Source organism: Oreochromis aureus, unplaced genomic scaffold (genome assembly GCF_013358895.1).
Source record: "Oreochromis aureus strain Israel breed Guangdong unplaced genomic scaffold, ZZ_aureus HiC_scaffold_59, whole genome shotgun sequence".
Lineage (NCBI taxonomy): Eukaryota > Metazoa > Chordata > Actinopteri > Cichliformes > Cichlidae > Oreochromis > Oreochromis aureus.
This window is the reverse complement of record NW_024108957.1, coordinates 141,494-159,379: the sequence shown is the minus strand read 5'-3', so window position 1 is coordinate 159,379 and position 17,886 is coordinate 141,494. Positions and strand designations below refer to the sequence as shown.

The following is a 17,886-nucleotide window of genomic DNA, read 5'->3' as shown; positions in this document are numbered from 1 at the left end:
CGTCAGGGTGTCCCCTATCTGCACTTCTTTATGTTATCGGCGTGAGAACCACTAGCGCAGATCTTGAGAAGAGACAAAGGGATAAAGGGTTTGGAAGTACCAGGGAGTGGCGGACAAGTAGCAAAATGTGTCCTGTACATGGACGATATCAATATTTTGTGTACAGATCTGTCTTCGGTGAAAAGGACCTTTGAAGCGACTGACTGGTTCGGGAAGGCCTCGGCTTCCAAGCTTAATAAGAACAAGACTCAGGTACAATTTTATGGACCATGGGAGGCTACAGGTTTGACTGGGCTTGAGATGAATCTGACACAAAACGACCAGAGGATTTTAGGGATCAGGTTTGATAAGGAAGGAGGTGGCAAGACAAATTGGTCGGTAATTATAGGGAAAGTGAAGCAACAGCTGGGTTACTGGGGACTGAGAACGCTGACCTTGGAGGGCAAGGTGTTAATCATCAAGGCAGTGATTTTACCCCGACTTCTCTTAGTCAGCTCAGTCTTTATCCCTCCCAGAAAAGTGCTCTTAGAACTGGAACGAGCCATTTTCTACTTCTTATGGGGTTCTAAATGGGAGAGACTTAGAAGGGAGACAATGAAGAAAATGAAGGAGAATGGAGGAAAGGGGGTTCCAGACCTGTATCTGTTTGTAGGAAGTCTCTACACGAGCAGCCACCTGAGGCAGGCCACGGCCCGATCTAGTAACCCCAAAACGCAGGCATGGGTTAGATTTTGGGCTGGGAGCTACTTAAGACAGAGAAAATTGATACCGGTGGATTTAAAAGTGCCTGTCTCCTTTAGTCTCCCCCCGGCCTATGCTGAGCTAAAGTCCTTTTTAGTCTCCTTTAACTTGGAAAACGAAGACTTAAACATTTTAACTAAACACCGGTCTCTCATTTCTGTTGTGCAGGAGCGAGAAGCTGTGACTCCAGTGCGCGGCCTCTCGATTGGTGAAGCCACAGATGTGTGGCGATTGGTGAGCCGTCCCGTTCTTTCGCATAGGCTCCGGGATGTGTCCTGGATGGTGGCTCATGGGATCCTCCCAGTCAGGTCCGTGATGCACTCTCGGGGCATGTCTGCAACAGCCATGTGTCCCCGGCCTGGTTGTGGCGCGCCTGAGTCGGTGAGGCACTTGCTCTGGGAGTGCAGCGCTGCCGTAGACCTGTGGGCAATGGCCGGCTCCTCGCAATTCCCGTACTTACCAGCAAGGGAGGTCCTAACAGCACAGTTAGTGCTCTATGGGGTGAGCCAGGGAGCAAAGGCACAAAGGAAAGACTTTGAGAAGCAGTGGCTGACTCTCGCTGCCATCAAAGACGCCATTTGGACCTCCAGAAACTTGCTGGTAAGCAAGCACATGCAGATCCCCCCCGTGACTGCTCTCGAGAATGGCGGCAGCAACAATAAAAGAGATCTGTGCTGCAAGCAGCAAGCCGTGGGAGCAGCCACAAAGAAGAATCGCCTCTGTGCCCATTCGGACGGAGGAGCCGTTGCCACACACAGGGAGGTCAAAGCAGCAACGGCCTGGCTCTCCGGGAGAGGCAGGTGGGAAGGAGCAAAGTGGTGAGGATGCCCCCTGAGCACCAGGAGCTTGTGAAGAGACGGGACGGCTTTTACAAATTGTTTTTTATTGCTCCACTGCACTTTCTTTTAAGGAAGGGGTGGGAAGAAATAAAAAGTAATCTTTTAAACTGGGTGGAATTTGAATCTTATGAGATGACTGTGTTTGGTTTCTATGTTTGAGTGTCAATAAAACTTTTCGAAAGAAAGAAAAATCTGTTCTTATCAGTTTAATAGCTGATACGCTCCCGATTCGGGGGCAACGTATTAAACGCATTTTTAGAACAGGGAGCTGAATAAGGGGCTCGCTCCGTTCGCTCCACGCATCGACCCGGTATTGCAGCGCCTCCGGGAACGGTGCCCCCTTTGCTGACCTCGTGCAAAAGCAAGAATGCCAAACAAATTAACATCTGCCAGAGAAGAGCCAGAAAGCAGCCTGAAGCCGCGAACATCCTCTCCAGTCACGCCTCTCCTGTCAAAGTGGAGCTCTGGAGCAGAGCAGACCAGGCGCGGCCTGAGAAATGCCGCTTCAGCCAAGCAAACAGGGCCTACCGTGACGAGGCGAAAGAAACACACACTCTGGTTTCTCTTCATAACGTACAAACCAAAGAAATGAAGGTCTGCCAAGCCCAGGGCCAGAAAGCAGCCTGAAGCCGCGAACGTCCTCTCCAGTCACCCCTTTCCTGTCAAAGTGGAGATCTGGCCAAGCAAACAGGGCCTACCGTGACGAGGCGAAAGAAACACACACTCTGGCTTCTCTTCATAACGTACAAGCCAAAGAAATGAAGGTCTGCCAAGCCCAGGGCCAGAAAGCAGCCTGAAGCCGCGAACGTCCTCTCCAGTCACCCCTTTCCTGTCAAAGTGGCGATCTGGCCAAGCAAATAGGGCCTACCGTGACGAGGCGAAAGAAACACACACTCTGGCTTCTCTTCATAACGTACAAGCCAAAGAAATGAAGGTCTGCCAAGCCCAGGGCCAGAAAGCAGCCTGAAGCCGCGAACGTCCTCTCCAGTCACCCCTTTCCTGTCAAAGTGGAGCTCTGGAGCAGAGCAGGCGGGGCCTGAGATCTGCCGCTTCAGCCAAGCAAACAGGGCCTACCGTGACGCCGGAAGCCGGGACGAGCAGTCACTGCGGCTTCCTGCGAAGCAAACGAAACACACACTCTGGCTTCTCTTCATAACGTTCAAGTCTTTCGCCTTTTACTAAAGACTTCCGTGGAGAGCAGCGCTAAGGAGTTGCACCTATTTTTGGCAGGGTCTGGCTGGGCCCTCTCCTCGTTGTTCAAAAGAAATAACAGAAGAAAGCAGCGCAATCCAGGGAGCTCCATGAGGCCTCTGAGGTACTGTGGGTGGGCGGAGATTTGAAGCGGCTCCCTCCTGTGAGCACCGCCACTGGCGAAGTGTCCCGAGAAGGCGGCTCAGCCAGGAACCCGTAGCAGGCCATCGCTCGGCCTTTTGGCTAAGATCAAGTGTAGTATCTGTTCTTATCAGTTTAATATCTGATACGCCCCGATTCGGGGCAACGATAAACCCATTTTTAGAACAGGGAGCTGAATAAGGGGCTCGCTCCGTTCGCTCCACGCATCGACCCGGTATTGCAGCGCCCGGGAACGGTGCCCCTTTGCTGACCTTGTGCAAAAGCAAGAATGCCAAACAAATTAACATCTGCCAGAGAAGAACCAGAAAGCAGCCTGAAGCCGCGAACATCCTCTCCAGTCACGCCCTCCTGTCAAAGTGGAGCTCTGGAGCAGAGCAGAGCAGGCGCTGCCTGAGAAATGCCGCTTCAGCCAAGCAAACAGGGCCTACCGTGACGAGGCGAAAGAAACACACACTCTGGCTTCTCTTCATAACGTACAAACCAAAGAAATGAAGGTCTGCCAAGCCCAGGGCCAGAAAGCAGCCTGAAGCCGCGAACGTCCTCTCCAGTCACCCCTTTCCTGTCAAAGTGGAGCTCTGGAGCAGAGCAGGCGGGGCCTGAGATCTGCCGCTTCAGCCAAGCAAACAGGGCCTACCGTGACGCCGGAAGCCGGGACGAGCAGTCACTGCGGCTTCCTGCGAGGCAAACGAAACACACACTCTGGCTTCTCTTCAGAACGTACAAGTCTTTCGCCTTTTACTAAAGACTTCCGTGGAGAGCAGCGCTAAAGAGTTGCACCTATTTTTGTCAGGGTCTGCCGTCTGGCTGGGCCCTCTCCTCGTTGTTCAAAAGAAATAACAGAAGAAAGCAGCGTGCAATTCCAGGGAGCTCCGCAGGCCTCTGAGGTACTGTGGGTGGGCGGAGATTTGAAGCGCCTGCCTCCCTGTGAGCACCGTCCTGGCGAGAAGTGTCCCGAGAAGGCGGCTCAGCCAGGAACCCGTAGCAGGCCATCGCTTCTCGGCCTTTTGGCTAAGATCAAGTGTAGTATCTGTTCTTATCAGAAGAGGCGGGAAGCAAAGAGAGATGGCGACGTCGTCGGCCACCTTTTCCGAGAGGGACGCAAGGACTTCTGGAACGAGGAATACGCTGAGATTTGAACTCATGGAGAAAGATACTCAATTTCATGACAGGATAACTTTTGGACGGAGAATCCTTTTTGAAGCCTTGAAGATACAGCCGGAGGAAATATTCTGCCTACAACAGAGCACCGCAAGTAAGCACTATGATGTGACATTCACTACAGGAGAATATGCGGAAGAAGTGAGAAGGAAGTGTATTGTGGAAGAAGATAGAGAACTGCGGAGATATATGGTGACCCCTTTGTATCGCAATGATTACAGAATTTTAACGATACATATGTATAACCCATGGGTCACGGAAGAGACTATCAGGTACTTTCTCGGGAGATATGTTACTGTTCTCCCAGGAGTACGAAAGATAAAGGACGGTCTGGGCATATGGACCGGAAAGAGACAATTTCGCATTAAACTGAGTGCGGATATGAATAGCGAAGATGGATATTGTCACCCACCTGCTGTTTTTTCTATTGGAGCGGATAGAGGCTTCCTTGTTTACGCAGGGCAGCCCCAAGCATGTAGGAAATGCGGGAGTGTTGGACATAATGCGGAACAATGCGACCAGGTGAGGTGTAGGAGTTGTGGCAAGCTTGGACACATTACGAGGGACTGCAAGGAGCCCAGGAGATGCCATTTATGTGATTCGGAAGAGCATATGGCGAGAGACTGTACTAAGCCACGGCCTTATTCTACCGTGGTAAAGACTGGACTTATTGGGAAAAACGTGGCGAAGAGGAAACAGACTCTGGTGAAGGAGCAAGGCCTCAGGAGCCACCACCAGCTGCTGGAAATCAGGCTAATGAGGACAAAGTAGAAGGAGTGGAGGAGGGACGGAGCGAAGTGAGGAGGAGGAGAGAGGAGCCATGAGCAAGATGGTGAGAAAGTACAGCAGGGGAGGAACCCCAAAAAGGTTGGGAAGTGGTCGGAAAGCCACGGAGAAAGTCTGCTAAAAGGAGGAGAAAGGTGAGTCCAGCCGCCTTTCCTGAACATGGTGAGCAAAGAGACCAGGATATTAGGGAGGAGGTTTTGGAGGAAGGTGTAAATGTTGAGGGGTATGCGTGGAGGGAACACAGACTGAGTGCATGCATACCCCCTAAGTGACGTGACAAGTGATGGAGATAAGGAAGAGGAAGGTGAGAGCGAAGAACAGTCAGAGGACTCTTTCATAAAAGACCTTCTGTCACACGCCAATATGGACAATTAGTGAACCCAAGAGGGAGGTAAAATAAATTATGAGACTCATTACTTTTTTTTTTTTTTATTTTCTTTCTTGTCCTAGTGCTCCACTTGCTTTTTGTTTATGGTATGGGAAAACTACGGATAATTACCCTGAATGTTAGGGGGCTAAAAAATGCCCGAAAGAGGAAAATTGTTTATGAATTTTTATTGTGTCATAATTTTGATGTTTGTTTGGTTCAGGAAGTTCACCTGAGAGATGAGGGGGATGTTGCTTTGTTTACTGAGGAATGGAGGGGAGGGGAAGCTTCTTGGAGCATTGGGGGGGTACATGGGTCTGGAGTTGGGGTGTTATGTGGGGATAAAGATATCCGGATAATTGAGAGCTTTACTGTAACACAAGGAAGGGTAATGGTGGTGGATATCGATAAAAACGGGACTCAATGCCGGATAATAAATGTATATGCACAAGTGGAGCCTGGGCTACGTAAGGACCTTTTCCAAAAAATGGATACTTGTTTTTTGACTAGAAAAGATATTATTGTGGAGGGGACTTTAATTGCTCCTTGAAAGGGAAAGTTTTCCTCCTTTAGGACCTTCATTAAAAAATATGGTTTAATTGACGTAATGGGAAGCTACTGGGAAAGCAAGTGGGGTATACTTGGAAGAACACAAGGGGGCGAAGAGTAGGTTAAATTACATTTTAGTAGGGAAAGAGTGCAAAATAATAGAAGGAAAACAATACGGTCCTTTTCACAGATCATCAAGCAGTTGATGTGGAGCTCGAGATAGCAGGGCGGATTTTGGAAAAGGGTACTGAAGTTTAATAATGATGTCCTCGCAGAGAAAGCCTATAGGGAGGGTTTCATGAAAATTTTTCCGATATGGGCCGAGATGAAAAGTTTATACAGTAACAATGTGGCTTGGTGGGAGGACATAAAGAAAAAAAATCAAAAAGTTTACGGTTGAATATTGTACAGAGAGGTCAAAAGTTCGAAAGAAAGAGTTCGATACAATACAGAAGGAGATAGAAAAAATCTATGTTATGGAAAATAGGGAAAGGAGGTTCAAAAGGAAGGGTACTTGGAAAATTTAAAAATAAGACAGGAGGAACTACTTGAGAGGAAAGCGAGAGCCGTATTATATAAATTAAAACAGGAAGAGTATGAGGAGAATGAGAAATGCTCCTCATACTTTTTAGCAAAATGAAGACTAGGGATAAGAGGCGGTGATAACGGAACTGGAGAGGGATGGAAAGGTGATAAGGGGAAAGATGAATTGTTAAGAACGGTGGAAGAATATTATGGTAATTTGTTTACAAAGGAGAGCTTGGATGAGGGAAGGGGAGAGTTTTATAAGATCTTTAAGGAGGAGGTTACCCGAAGAAGAAAATGACAAGCTGGGGGGAAATGACGGTGGGGAGGCGTATAATGTGGTTAAGACAATGAAGGCCGGTAAGGTGCCTGGCATAGATGGTTTAACAAAAGAATTTTACATGGTTTTTGGGATATGGTGGGGACCCACCTCCTGGAGGTTTTTAAGGAAATCATGGAGGAGGAGAGATGTCGGAAAGCATGAAACGGGAGTGGTGACTATTCTGTTTAAGAAAGGAATCCAAGCATTTAGACAATTACAGGCCACTAACTATGCTGTGCGTGGACTATAAAATATTGAGCAAGATTTTGGCGAATAGGCTAGCAGGAGTCATGTCACACATAGTGGAAATGGACCAAACTTGTGGGGTACAGGGGAGGCAAATCACATGGAACTTACATCTACACAGGGATGTACTCACATATGTAAAGGAGAGAAACATTGCTGCAATATGTGTGAGCCTTGACCAGCAGAAAGCTTTCGACAGAGTAGATCACCCCTTTTTGTGGAAGGTTATGGAGGGGCTGGGACTAGGTGGGGTCATTATAAAATGGGTAAAGGTCTTATACAAGGGCATAAATTCAAAAATCAAAATAAACGGGCATTTAACGGGTAAAGTGCAGCAAACAAGGGGATTGCGGCAAGGGTGCCCGCTCTCTGTGGTGCTGTTTGTTTTATACGCAGAACCCCTGGCTTGTGCAATAAGGGGGAGTTACATTGTTAAAGGGATAACGCTGCCCCGGGGTGAGAGTTTAAAAATATCACAATACGCGGATGACACAATATTATATTTGGCAGATGATGAAAGCTTAAGGGGAGTGATAGACATTCTATATGATTATGAAAAAGCAACTGGATCGAGAATAAATAAGCAGAAGACTAGGTACAAATACCTTGGGAAGTGGGAGGGGAGGAAGGACAAGATTTGTGATTTTATGTTGTGTGAAGGTCCTATGGACGTTTTAGGAATATCGTTTGGGAACGGGGAGGGGGATGCACTGTACAATTGGAAAAAGAAGATGGCGGTTGTGGAAAAAAAACTGGGATTATGGAAGACAAGAAAACTTTCTGTCTCAGGGAAAGTGTTGGTCGTAAAGGCCGAAGTATTGCCAAAGCTGCTACATTTGGCCTATGTTTTTCCGATGCCGCACAAGTATAGAGCTCAACTAACGAGGGGAATATTTAAGTTTATATGGGGGGGCTATGAATATGTAAAAAGGGCGCAAATGTATCAGGAAATATCAGAAGGTGGGAGGGATGTGCCAAACGTTCCTCTGAAGCTTGACTCAATATTCTACAGCAATGTATGCATACTCCTGAAAAAGACATATATACACAAATGCCAAATCCTGATATGGTTTTGGCTGTCTATACCATACCGGTTTCTAATAGGGTTGGATAATAAAGGCCCTAAAGCTGAGAGTAGGCCGGAGTATCTCCAGAAAATGGTAAAGTGGGGGAGGAGATATAAGGAATGCAAAGAAGAGGATACAGTGATAAATCACAAGGTATTATATAGGAAACTGGTACAGAAACTCAATGTCAATCCTGTAATGGTGAACTCTGAAGTGTGGTTACGGGCCCAGGACAAGAGTTTTAAGAACGGGCTTAAAGATTTTAATTGGTTGCACTTGCATAGAAGGCTACCAGTTAGGGTCACGATGTCGCCCACAACCTGGGGAAGCAAAAAGTATGTCCAAGGAAAATTGTATGGAAGATGAAACTATTGAACATGTATTATGGGGATGTGAATATGCAAAAAGGTTTGGGATGGGGTAAAGAGAGTTATAACTGTTTGGAGAATGTGACATATGATGAGATCACTTCGTTTGGGGTTAAAGGGTGGGAAAAGAACAAAATAAAATAATTTGTATGTTGATATCAATTGTAAAACTTAAATTATGGAAAGCGAGGCAGGGACATATAACTGGAGTGTATAAATGGAGAGAGATAGGAACAGTTAAGGCAATAGAGAAAGAATTTCAAAGTATATACTGGCATGAATTAGAAAGGTGGGGAAGCGACACAATTAAGGACAGGTGGAAAATCATCTTTTTAAAACCACCAAAAAAGAAAAGGTGGTAAGTGATAAGGAGTGAGATAATAGAAACGTGATTGTTATTTTGGTTTTGGTCTTTTAATTGGTGGGACTTTACGGTTGTTTAACCTTTCTTTTTTTTTTTCTTTTTTTCTGTAGAATGTTTTATTGAGGTGTGATGAAATAAAGGTATGACATTGATTCGGAAAATAATATGTTACGATGTATGAGAAATGTGAAATGTAAATGTAAAGTATGGAAATGGTTTGGAAAGTAAATAAAAAGAGGAAAAAAAAAAAAAAATCTGTTCTTCTCAGTTTAATATCTGATACGCCCCGATTCGGGGCAACGATAAACCCATTTTAGAATAGGGAGCTGAATAAGGGGCTCGCTCCGTTCGCTCCACGCATCGACCGGTATTGCAGCGCCCCGGGAACGGTGCCCCTTTGCTGACCTTGTGCAAAAGCAAGAATGCCAAACAAATTAACATCTGCCAGAGAAGATCCAGAAAGCAGCCTGAAGCCGCGAACATCCTCTCCAGTCACGCCTCTCCTGTCAAAGTGGAGCTCTGGAGCAGAGCAGAGCAGGCGCTGCCTGAGAAATGCCGCTCAGCCAAGCAAACAGGGCCTACCGTGACGAGGCGAAAGAAAACACACACTCTGGCTTCTCTTCATAACGTACAAGCCAAAGAAATGAAGGTCTGCCAAGCCCAGAGCCAGAAAGCAGCCTGAAGCCATGAACGTCCTCTCCAGTCACCCCTTTCCTGTCAAAGTGGAGCTCTGGAGCAGAGCAGGCGGGCCTGAGATCTGCCGCTTCAGCCAAGCAAACAGGGGTTTACCGTGGACGCCGGAAGCCGGGACGAGCAGTCACTGCGGCTTCCTGCGAGGCAAACGAAACACACACTCTGGCTTCTCTTCATAACGCACAAGTCTTTCGCCTTTTACTAAAGACTTCCGTGGAGAGCAGCGCTAAGGAGTTGCACCTATTTTTGGCAGGGTCTGGCTGGGCCTCTCCTCGTTGTTCAAAAGAAATAACAGAAGAAAGCAGCAGCGCAATTCCAGGGAGCTCCGCAGGCCTCTGAGGTACTGTGGGTGGGCGGAGATTTGAAGCGCCTGCCTCCTGTGAGCACCGCCACAAGCGAGAAGTGTCCCGAGAAGGCGGCTCAGCCAGGAACCCGTAGCAGGCCATCGCGCCGGCCTTTGGCTAAGATCAAGTGTAGTATCTGTTCTTATCAGTTTAATATCTGATACGCCCGATTCGGGGCAACGTATTAAACCCATTTTAGAACAGGGAGCTGAATAAGGGGCTCGCTCCGTTCGCTCCACGCATCGACCCGGTATTGCAGCGCCCCGGGAACGGTGCCCCTTTGCTGACCTTGTGCAAAAGCAAGAATGCCAAACAAATTAACATCTGCCAGAGAAGAGCCAGAAAGCAGCCTGAAGCCGCGAACATCCTCTCCAGTCACGCCTCTCCTGTCAAAGTGGAGCTCTGGAGCAGAGCAGAGCAGGCGCGGCCTGAGAAATGCCGCTTCAGCCAAGCAAACAGGGCCTACCGTGACGAGGCGAAAGAAACACACACTCTGGCTTCTCTTCATAACGTACAAACCAAAGAAATGAAGGTCTGCCAAGCCCAGGGCCAGAAAGCAGCCTGAAGTCCATGAACGTCCTCTCCAGTCACCCCTTTCCTGTCAAAGTGGAGATCTGGCCAAGCAAATAGGGCCTACCGTGACGAGGCGAAAGAAACACACACTCTGGCTTCTCTTCATAACGTACAAGCCAAAGAAATGAAGGTCTGCCAAGCCCAGGGCCAGAAAGCAGCCTGAAGCCGCGAACATCCTCTCCAGTCACCCCTTTCCTGTCAAAGTGGAGCTCTGGAGCAGAGCAGGCGGGGCCTGAGATCTGCCGCTTCAGCCAAGCAAACAGGGCCAACCGTGACGCCGGATGCCGGGACGAGCAGTCACTGCAGCTTCCTGCGAGGCAAACGAAACACACACTCTGGCTTCTCTTCATAACGTACAAGTCTTTCGCCTTTTACTAAAGACTTCCGTGGAGAGCAGCGCTAAGGAGTTGCACCTATTTTTGGCAGGGTCTGGCTGGGCCCTCTCCTCGTTGTTCAAAAGAAATAACAGAAGAAAGCAGCGCGCAATTCCAGGGAGCTCCGCAGGCCTCTGAGGTACTGTGGGTGGGCGGAGATTTGAAGCGACTCCCTCCCTGTGAGCACCGTCACAAGCGAGAAGTGTCCCGAGAAGGCGGCTCAGCCAGGAACCCGTAGCAGGCCATCGCTTCTCGGCCTTTTGGCTAAGATCAAGTGTAGTATCTGTTCTTATCAGTTTAATATCTGATACGCCCGATTCGGGGCAACGATAAACCCATTTTTAGAACAGGGAGCTGAATAAGGGGCTTGCTCCGTTCGCTTCCACGCATCGACCCGGTATTGCAGCGCCCGAACGGTGCCCCTTTGCTGACCTTGTGCAAAAGCAAGAATGCCAAACAAATTAATATCTGCCAGAGAAGAGCCAGAAAGCAGCCTGAAGCCGCGAACATCCTCTCCAGTCACGCCTCTCCTGTCAAAGTGGAGCTCTGGAGCAGAGCAGAGCAGGCGCGGCCTGAGAAATGCCGCTTCAGCCAAGCAAACAGGGCCTACCGTGACGAGGCGAAAGAAACACACACTCTGGCTTCTCTTCATAACGTACAAACCAAAGAAATGAAGGTCTGCCAAGCCCAGGGCCAGAAAGCAGCCTGAAGCCGCGAACGTCCTCTCCAGTCACCCCTTTCCTGTCAAAGTGGAGATCTGGCCAAGCAAATAGGGCCTACCGTGACGAGGTAAAAGAAACACACACTCTGGCTTCTCTTCATAACGTACAAGCCAAAGAAATGAAGGTCTGCCAAGCCCAGGGCCAGAAAGCAGCCTGAAGTCATGAACATCCTCTCCAGTCACCCCTTTCCTGTCAAAGTGGAGCTCTGGAGCAGAGCAGGCGGGGCCTGAGATCTGCCGCTTCAGCCAAGCAAACAGGGCCAACCGTGACGCCGGATGCCGGGACGAGCAGTCACTGCAGCTTCCTGCGAGGCAAACGAAACACACACTCTGGCTTCTCTTCATAACGCACAAGTCTTTCGCCTTTTACTAAAGACTTCCGTGGCGAGCAGCGCTAAGGAGTTGCACCTATTTTTGGCAGGGTCTGGCTGGGCCCTCTCCTCGTTGTTCAAAAGAAATAACAGAAGAAAGCAGCGCGCAATTCCAGGAGCTCCGCAGGCCTCTGAGGTACTGTGGGTGGGCGGAGATTTGAAGCGGCTCCCTCCTGTGAGCACCGCCACAAGCGAGAAGTGTCCCGAGAAGGCGGCTCAGCCAGGAACCCGTAGCAGGCCATCGCTTCGGCCTTTTGGCTAAGATCAAGTGTAGTATCTGTTCTTATCAGTTTAATATCTGATACGCCCCGATTCGGGGCAACGATAAACCCATTTTAGAACAGGGAGCTGAATAAGGGGCTCGCTCCGTTCGCTCCCACGCATCGACCGGTATTGCAGCGCCCGGGAACGGTGCCCCTTTGCTGACCTTGTGCAAAAGCAAGAATGCCAAACAAATTAACATCTGCCAGAGAAGAGCCAGAAAGCAGCCTGAAGTCGCGAACATCCTCTCCAGTCACGCCTCTCCTGTCAAAGTGGAGCTCTGGAGCAGAGCAGAGCAGGCGCGCCTGAGAAATGCCGCTTCAGCCAAGCAAACAGGGTCTACCGTGACGAGGCGAAAAAAACACACACTCTGGCTTCTCTTCATAACGTACAAACCAAAGAAATGAAGGTCTGCCAAGCCCAGGGCCAGAAAGCAGCCTGAAGTCGCGAACGCCCTCTCCAGTCACCCCTTTCCTGTCAAAGTGGAGCTCTGGAGCAGAGCAGGCGGGCCTGAGATCTGCCGCTTCAGCCAAGCAAACAGGGTTTACCGTGACGCCGGAAGCGGGACGAGCAGTCACTGCGGCTTCCTGCGAGGCAAACAAAGAAACACACACTCTGGCTTCTCTTCAGAACGTACAAGTCTTTCGCCTTTTACTAAAGACTTCCGTGGAGAGCAGCGCTAAAGAGTTGCACCTATTTTTGTCAGGGTCTGCCGTCTGGCTGGGCCCTCTCCTCGTTGTTCAAAAGAAATAACAGAAGAAAGCAGGGCGCAATTCCAGGGAGCTCCGCAGGCCTCTGAGGTACTGTGGGTGGGCGGAGATTTGAAGCGGCTCCCTCCTGTGAGCACCGTCACTGCGAGAAGTGTCCCGAGAAGGCGGCTCAGCCAGGAACCCGTAGCAGGCCATCGCGCTCGGCCTTTTGGCTAAGATCAAGTGTAGTATCTGTTCTTATCAGTTTAATATCTGATACGCCCCCGATTCGGGGGCAACGTATTAAACCCATTTTTAGAACAGGGAGCTGAATAAGGGGCTCGCTCCGTTCGCTCCACGCATCGACCCGGTATTGCAGCGCCTCCGGGAACGGTGCCCCCTTTGCTGACCTTGTGCAAAAGCAAGAATGCCAAACAAATTAACATCTGCCAGAGAAGAGCCAGAAAGCAGCCTGAAGCCGCGAACATCCTCTCCAGTCACGCCTCTCCTGTCAAAGTGGAGCTCTGGAGCAGAGCAGAGCAGGCGCGGCCTGAGAAATGCCGCTTCAGCCAAGCAAACAGGGCCTACCGTGACGAGGCGAAAGAAACACACACTCTGGCTTCTCTTCATAACGTACAAACCAAAGAAATGAAGGTCTGCCAAGCCCAGGGCCAGAAAGCAGCCTGAAGCCGCGAACGTCCTCTCCAGTCACCCCTTTCCTGTCAAAGTGGAGATCTGGCCAAGCAAATAGGGCCTACCGTGACGAGGCGAAAGAAACACACACTCTGGCTTCTCTTCATAACGCATAAGCCAAAGAAATGAAGGTCTGCCAAGCCCAGGGCCAGAAAGCAGCCTGAAGCACGAACATCCTCTCCAGTCACCCCTTTCCTGTCAAAGTGGAGCTCTGGAGCAGAGCAGGCGGGGCCTGAGATCTGCCGCTTCAGCCAAGCAAACAGGGCCAACCGTGACGCCGGATGCCGGGACGAGCAGTCACTGCAGCTTCCTGCGAGGCAAACGAAACACACACTCTGGCTTCTCTTCATAACGTACAAGTCTTTCGCCTTTTACTAAAGACTTCCGTGGAGAGCAGCGCTAAGGAGTTGCACCTATTTTTGGCAGGGTCTGGCTGGGCCCTCTCCTCGTTGTTCAAAAGAAATAACAGAAGAAGCAGCAGCGCAATTCCAGGGAGCTCCGCAGGCCTCTGAGGTACTGTGGGTGGGCGGAGATTTGAAGCGGCTCCCTCCCTGTGAGCACCGTCACAAGCGAGAAGTGTCCCGAGAAGGCGGCTCAGCCAGGAACCCGTAGCAGGCCATCGCTTCTCGGCCTTTTGGCTAAGATCAAGTGTAGTATCTGTTCTTATCAGTTTAATATCTGATACGCCCCGATTGGGGGCAACGTATTAAACCCATTTTAGAACAGGGAGCTGAATAAGGGGCTCGCTCCGTTCGCTCCACGCATCGACCGGTATTGCAGCGCCTCCGGAACGGTGCCCCTTTGCTGACCTTGTGCAAAAGCAAGAATGCCAAACAAATTAAAATCTGCCAGAGAAGAGCCAGAAAGCAGCCTGAAGCCGCGAACATCCTCTCCAGTCACGCCTCTCCTGTCAAAGTGGAGCTCTGGAGCAGAGCAGAGCAGGCGCGGCCTGAGAAATGCCGCTTCAGCCAAGCAAACAGGGCCTACCGTGACGAGGCGAAAGAAACACACACTCTGGCTTCTCTTCATAACGTACAAACCAAAGAAATGAAGGTCTGCCAAGCCCAGGGCCAGAAAGCAGCCTGAAGTCATGAACGCCCCTCTCCAGTCACCCCTTTCCTGTCAAAGTGGAGCTCTGGAGCAGAGCAGGCGGGGCCTGAGATCTGCCGCTTCAGCCAAGCAAACAGGGCCTACCGTGACGCCGGAAGCCGGGACGAGCAGTCACTGCGGCTTCCTGCGAGGCAAACGAAACACACACTCTGGCTTCTCTTCAGAACGTACAAGTCTTTCGCCTTTTACTAAAGACTTCCGTGGAGAGCAGCGCTAAAGAGTTGCACCTATTTTTGTCAGGGTCTGCCGTCTGGCTGGGCCCTCTCCTCGTTGTTCAAAAGAAATAACAGAAGAAAGCAGCAGCGCAATTCCAGGGAGCTCCATGAGGCCTCTGAGGTACTGTGGGTGGGCGGAGATTTGAAGCGGCTCCCTCCTGTGAGCACCGTCCACAAGCGAGAAGTGTCCCGAGAAGGCGGCTCAGCCAGGAACCCGTAGCAGGCCATCGCTTCTCGGCCTTTTGGCTAAGATCAAGTGTAGTATCTGTTCTTATCAGTTTAATATCTGATACGCCCCGATTCGGGGCAACGATTAAACCCATTTTAGAACAGGGAGCTGAATAAGGGGCTCGCTCCGTTCGCCCACGCATCGACCGGTATTGCAGCGCCTCGAACGGTGCCCCTTTGCTGACCTTGTGCAAAAGCAAGAATGCCAAACAAATTAACATCTGCCAGAGAAGAGCCAGAAAGCAGCCTGAAGCCGCGAACATCCTCTCCAGTCACGCCTCTCCTGTCAAAGTGGAGCTCTGGAGCAGAGCAGAGCAGGCGCGGCCTGAGAAATGCCGCTTCAGCCAAGCAAACAGGGCCTACCGTGACGAGGAAAAGAAACACACACTCTGGCTTCTCTTCATAACGTACAAACCAAAGAAATGAAGGTCTGCCAAGCCCAGGGCCAGAAAGCAGCCTGAAGCCATGAACGTCCTCTCCAGTCACCCCTTTCCTGTCAAAGTGGAGATCTGGCCAAGCAAATAGGGCCTACCGTGACGAGGCGAAAGAAACACACACTCTGGCTTCTCTTCATAACGTACAAGCCAAAGAAATGAAGGTCTGCCAAGCCCAGGGCCAGAAAGCAGCCTGAAGTCATGAACATCCTCTCCAGTCACCCCTTTCCTGTCAAAGTGGAGCTCTGGAGCAGAGCAGGCGGGCCTGAGATCTGCCGCTTCAGCCAAGCAAACAGGGCCAACCGTGACGCCGGATGCCGGACGAGCAGTCACTGCAGCTTCTCTGCGAGGCAAACGAAACACACACTCTGGCTTCTCTTCAGAACGTACAAGTCTTTTCGCCTTTTACTAAAGACTTCCGTGGAGAGCAGCGCTAAGGAGTTGCACCTATTTTTGGCAGGGTCTGGCTGGGCCCTCTCCTCGTTGTTCAAAAGAAATAACAGAAGAAAGCAGCGCAATTCCAGGAGCTCCGCAGGCCTCTGAGGTACTGTGGGTGGGCGGAGATTTGAAGCGGCTCCTCCTGTGAGCACCGTCACTGGCGAGAAGTGTCCCGAGAAGGCGGCTCAGCCAGGAACCCGTAGCAGGCCATCGCTCGGCCTTTTGGCTAAGATCAAGTGTAGTATCTGTTCTTATCAGTTTAATATCTGATACGCCCGATTGGGGCAACGTATTAAACCCATTTTAGAACAAGGAGCTGAATAAGGGGCTCGCTCCGTTCGCTCCACGCATCGACCCGGTATTGCAGCGCCCGGGAACGGTGCCCCTTTGCTGACCTTGTGCAAAAGCAAGAATGCCAAACAAATTAACATCTGCCAGAGAAGAGCCAGAAAGCAGCCTGAAGCCGCGAACATCCTCTCCAGTCACGCCTCTCCTGTCAAAGTGGAGCTCTGGAGCAGAGCAGAGCAGGCGCGGCCTGAGAAATGCCGCTTCAGCCAAGCAAACAGGGCCTACCGTGACGAGGCGAAAGAAACACACACTCTGGCTTCTCTTCATAACGTACAAACCAAAGAAATGAAGGTCTGCCAAGCCCAGGGCCAGAAAGCAGCCTGAAGCCGCGAACGTCCTCTCCAGTCACCCCTTTCCTGTCAAAGTGGAGATCTGGCCAAGCAAATAGGGCCTACCGTGACGAGGCGAAAGAAACACACACTCTGGCTTCTCTTCATAACGTACAAGCCAAAGAAATGAAGGTCTGCCAAGCCCAGGGCCAGAAAGCAGCCTGAAGCCGTGAACGTCCTCTCCAGTCACCCCTTTCCTGTCAAAGTGGAGCTCTGGAGCAGAGTACGCGGGGCCTGAGATCTGCCGCTTCAGCCAAGCAAACAGGGTCTACCGTGACGAGGCGAAAGAAACACACACTCTGGCTTCTCTTCATAACGTACAAACCAAAGAAATGAAGGTCTGCCAAGCCCAGGGCCAGAAAGCAGCCTGAAGTCGCGAACGCCCCTCTCCAGTCACCCCTTTCCTGTCAAAGTGGAGCTCTGGAGCAGAGCAGGCGGGCCTGAGATCTGCCGCTTCAGCCAAGCAAACAGGGCCTACCGTGACGCCGGAAGCCGGGACGAGCAGTCACTGCGGCTTCCTGCGCAGGCACACGAAACACACACTCTGGCTTCTCTTCATAACGCACAAGTCTTTCGCCTTTTACTAAAGACTTCCGTGGAGAGCAGCGCTAAGGAGTTGCACCTATTTTTGGCAGGGTCTGGCTGGGCCCTCTCCTCGTTGTTCAAAAGAAATAACAGAAGAAAGCAGCGCAATTCCAGGAGCTCCATGCAGGCCTCTGAGGTACTGTGGGTGGGCGGAGATTTGAAGCGCCTGCCTCCTGTGAGCACCGCCACTGGCGAGAAGTGTCCCGAGAAGGCGGCTCAGCCAGGAACCCCGTAGCAGGCCATCGCTCGGCCTTTTGGCTAAGATCAAGTGTAGTATCTGTTCTTATCAGTTTAATATCTGATACGCCCGATTCGGGGCAACGATTAAACCCATTTTAGAACAGGGAGCTGAATAAGGGGCTCGCTCCGTTCGCTCCACGCATCGACCGGTATTGCAGCGCCTCCGGGAACGGTGCCCCTTTGCTGACCTTGTGCAAAAGCAAGAATGCCAAACAAATTAACATCTGCCAGAGAAGAGCCAGAAAGCAGCCTGAAGCCGCGAACATCCTCTCCAGTCACGCCTCTCCTGTCAAAGTGGAGCTCTGGAGCAGAGCAGAGCAGGCGCTGCCTGAGAAATGCCGCTTCAGCCAAGCAAACAGGGCCTACCGTGACGAGGCGAAAGAAACACACACTCTGGCTTCTCTTCATAACGTACAAACCAAAGAAATGAAGGTCTGCCAAGCCCAGGGCCAGAAAGCAGCCTGAAGCCATGAACGTCCTCTCCAGTCACCCCTTCCTGTCAAAGTGGAGCTCTGGAGCAGAGCAGGCGGGCCTGAGATCTGCCGCTTCAGCCAA

General features: G+C 50.7%; 1 long non-coding RNA gene, 19 other non-coding genes and 3 pseudogenes across 20 annotated transcripts; all 23 read left to right on the top strand.

The window, feature by feature from the left end:
- The first annotated feature begins 1,747 nt into the window (after positions 1–1,747).
- LOC120437147 lies at positions 1,748–1,924 on the top strand (annotated as a pseudogene).
- A 790-nt stretch (positions 1,925–2,714) lies between these two features.
- Positions 2,715–2,826, top strand: LOC120437218. The gene has a single exon (XR_005610916.1). It is a non-coding gene; the product is annotated as a U5 spliceosomal RNA (small nuclear RNA).
- A 171-nt stretch (positions 2,827–2,997) lies between these two features.
- LOC120437281 lies at positions 2,998–3,179 on the top strand. Its single transcript, XR_005610979.1, has one exon. It is a non-coding gene; the product is annotated as a U2 spliceosomal RNA (small nuclear RNA).
- Positions 3,180–3,627: 448 nt separating this feature from the next.
- LOC120437223 lies at positions 3,628–3,740 on the top strand. The gene has a single exon (XR_005610921.1). It is a non-coding gene; the product is annotated as a U5 spliceosomal RNA (small nuclear RNA).
- A 181-nt stretch (positions 3,741–3,921) lies between these two features.
- On the top strand, positions 3,922–4,128 carry LOC120437163 (annotated as a pseudogene).
- LOC120437124 lies at positions 3,935–9,884 on the top strand. The gene is made up of 3 exons (XR_005610839.1): positions 3,935–3,953; positions 5,265–5,268; positions 9,856–9,884. It is a non-coding gene; the product is annotated as an uncharacterized LOC120437124 (long non-coding RNA).
- Positions 8,898–9,085, top strand: LOC120437159. Its single transcript, XR_005610866.1, has one exon. It is a non-coding gene; the product is annotated as a U2 spliceosomal RNA (small nuclear RNA).
- On the top strand, positions 9,536–9,647 carry LOC120437226. Its single transcript, XR_005610924.1, has one exon. It is a non-coding gene; the product is annotated as a U5 spliceosomal RNA (small nuclear RNA).
- Positions 9,823–10,005, top strand: LOC120437139. Its single transcript, XR_005610852.1, has one exon. It is a non-coding gene; the product is annotated as a U2 spliceosomal RNA (small nuclear RNA).
- Positions 10,006–10,625: 620 nt separating this feature from the next.
- LOC120437195 lies at positions 10,626–10,737 on the top strand. Its single transcript, XR_005610894.1, has one exon. It is a non-coding gene; the product is annotated as a U5 spliceosomal RNA (small nuclear RNA).
- Positions 10,738–10,913: 176 nt separating this feature from the next.
- On the top strand, positions 10,914–11,096 carry LOC120437287. Its single transcript, XR_005610985.1, has one exon. It is a non-coding gene; the product is annotated as a U2 spliceosomal RNA (small nuclear RNA).
- Positions 11,097–11,715: 619 nt separating this feature from the next.
- On the top strand, positions 11,716–11,827 carry LOC120437228. Its single transcript, XR_005610926.1, has one exon. It is a non-coding gene; the product is annotated as a U5 spliceosomal RNA (small nuclear RNA).
- A 174-nt stretch (positions 11,828–12,001) lies between these two features.
- Positions 12,002–12,183, top strand: LOC120437135. Its single transcript, XR_005610849.1, has one exon. It is a non-coding gene; the product is annotated as a U2 spliceosomal RNA (small nuclear RNA).
- A 449-nt stretch (positions 12,184–12,632) lies between these two features.
- On the top strand, positions 12,633–12,745 carry LOC120437221. The gene has a single exon (XR_005610919.1). It is a non-coding gene; the product is annotated as a U5 spliceosomal RNA (small nuclear RNA).
- Positions 12,746–12,925: 180 nt separating this feature from the next.
- Positions 12,926–13,115, top strand: LOC120437210. The gene has a single exon (XR_005610909.1). It is a non-coding gene; the product is annotated as a U2 spliceosomal RNA (small nuclear RNA).
- A 619-nt stretch (positions 13,116–13,734) lies between these two features.
- On the top strand, positions 13,735–13,846 carry LOC120437194. Its single transcript, XR_005610893.1, has one exon. It is a non-coding gene; the product is annotated as a U5 spliceosomal RNA (small nuclear RNA).
- Positions 13,847–14,022: 176 nt separating this feature from the next.
- Positions 14,023–14,208, top strand: LOC120437270. The gene has a single exon (XR_005610968.1). It is a non-coding gene; the product is annotated as a U2 spliceosomal RNA (small nuclear RNA).
- Positions 14,209–14,658: 450 nt separating this feature from the next.
- Positions 14,659–14,771, top strand: LOC120437220. The gene has a single exon (XR_005610918.1). It is a non-coding gene; the product is annotated as a U5 spliceosomal RNA (small nuclear RNA).
- Positions 14,772–14,955: 184 nt separating this feature from the next.
- LOC120437296 lies at positions 14,956–15,137 on the top strand. The gene has a single exon (XR_005610994.1). It is a non-coding gene; the product is annotated as a U2 spliceosomal RNA (small nuclear RNA).
- A 617-nt stretch (positions 15,138–15,754) lies between these two features.
- On the top strand, positions 15,755–15,867 carry LOC120437237. Its single transcript, XR_005610936.1, has one exon. It is a non-coding gene; the product is annotated as a U5 spliceosomal RNA (small nuclear RNA).
- A 171-nt stretch (positions 15,868–16,038) lies between these two features.
- LOC120437128 lies at positions 16,039–16,219 on the top strand (annotated as a pseudogene).
- An 826-nt stretch (positions 16,220–17,045) lies between these two features.
- On the top strand, positions 17,046–17,157 carry LOC120437205. The gene has a single exon (XR_005610904.1). It is a non-coding gene; the product is annotated as a U5 spliceosomal RNA (small nuclear RNA).
- A 175-nt stretch (positions 17,158–17,332) lies between these two features.
- Positions 17,333–17,514, top strand: LOC120437131. Its single transcript, XR_005610845.1, has one exon. It is a non-coding gene; the product is annotated as a U2 spliceosomal RNA (small nuclear RNA).
- Positions 17,515–17,886: the final 372 nt, after the last annotated feature.